Genomic DNA, 1579 nt, shown 5'->3' with positions numbered 1-1579 from the left:
TTACCACCAGCCCACGACTTGTAGGTCTCGTCACTTTTGAAATGACCAACAGAGTCGAGTCGAGTGCAGCCTGTATATTTCTGTTCCTCGTCTTCATGTTAACAATCACTATTTTTTTATAAAAAAAAAACTCCCATTCAATTACATAGAAGCTCATATTCATCGACTAACGTCGTTTGTAGAATCTCTACACCTTCTCCTGAAATGTTGTTGTACGTGACATTAAAAAAAACCTGTAATGTATACTGCCGAGATCAGTGAAAAAAGGCCGATTTGTCACAATTTTTATTTTATCTACACACATACTCGTATCACAAATTCTCTATGATGTGTTCTAAAACCGCAAATTACGACCAGCATAAAGATAAACTGTTTTGTTAGAACAAAATTCTTATCTGTGAAAATATTATTATTGCTTAATAATAACATCATATTCGATTTTATTATTACATTCAAATTTCGAACACCTCTGAAAAACAAAACAATTTTATTCGACCTCAATTCTAATATCACTCGAGATGAAGTTTTATTCGAAATGAAATGTCAATAGCAAACAATTTTGACAAATCTCACACGTTACTTCATATCGAACGATACGATAGTTAGGGCCGACTCCAGTTTGTCTATGAATTGAAAAAATCTACGGTAGCGTGAATGCGTGCTTATAGCTTTATTGTTAGCTTATAATATGTGTATAGATAAAGCAGTGTATGTAACTGTACATAATTAGGCATTAATACACTCGTATTTTAATTTCATTTCATTATGTAACAGCCACATAAACTATTGTTTTCCTAGCTAGGTAAAGTATAAAGTTACCGCAAGAGAAAAGTACATATTTTTGAATTTAATTTATTTGAACATTATTTTCTCGGTTTTGAGTTTCAACTAACGGTGATATTATTTACTCTATGTCTATTGCTTGAAGTTTAGGGAAATATATTTTGGCTTTTCAGATCTTTGATTATCAAAGAATAACTAATAATAAAACGTCGTAATCAGATGGCCACGTCCACGTCATGATTGATGCGCGAGGACAAAATTGCCAAGACCGACATCGCCGATGCGGAAGCAGATAGCCCGCATGATAACTTGGCACGGACTTTGTTTGCACTGTGTTAGTATGCTATAACCAGTAGAATAAGAGGAAATATTGATTGGACCGCCAACATATTTAGAAAGCAGCAAATTGTGCAGTTCTTGTGTTCAAATTATAAGTTTATATTTTGTGATCTAGTCGAGTCGCGTACGTGGTGCGGGCAAGGACGTAAACTCGCATCTCACTGCGGTTACTGTTTTTTCTTTTGGCAGAAAATGGACTGCAGTATGCAGTAAATGCGTGCAGTCGGATCCTGACAATAGTCTGCGTGACAACCGGGTGCTGTCGAGAATTCAACTGCAAGCGTCGATTGCAGTCGATGTGAACTATAGTCCGACAATTATTAGTAACAGTTGACATTTTAGTAGCTGTGGAGATCCTTGTGAAAGAGAGTACATATTTCTGCCACCAAGCAGTAATGTCAGCATTACTGCGTTCCGATTTTGAAGGGTAAGGGTGCTGGTGAAATTACAGGCACAT

This window comes from Hyposmocoma kahamanoa, unplaced genomic scaffold (genome assembly GCF_003589595.1).
Source record: "Hyposmocoma kahamanoa isolate Upper Pololo Valley unplaced genomic scaffold, ASM358959v1 80, whole genome shotgun sequence".
In the NCBI taxonomy this organism is placed as follows: Eukaryota; Metazoa; Arthropoda; class Insecta; order Lepidoptera; family Cosmopterigidae; genus Hyposmocoma; species Hyposmocoma kahamanoa.
This window is presented reverse-complemented; position numbering follows the sequence as displayed.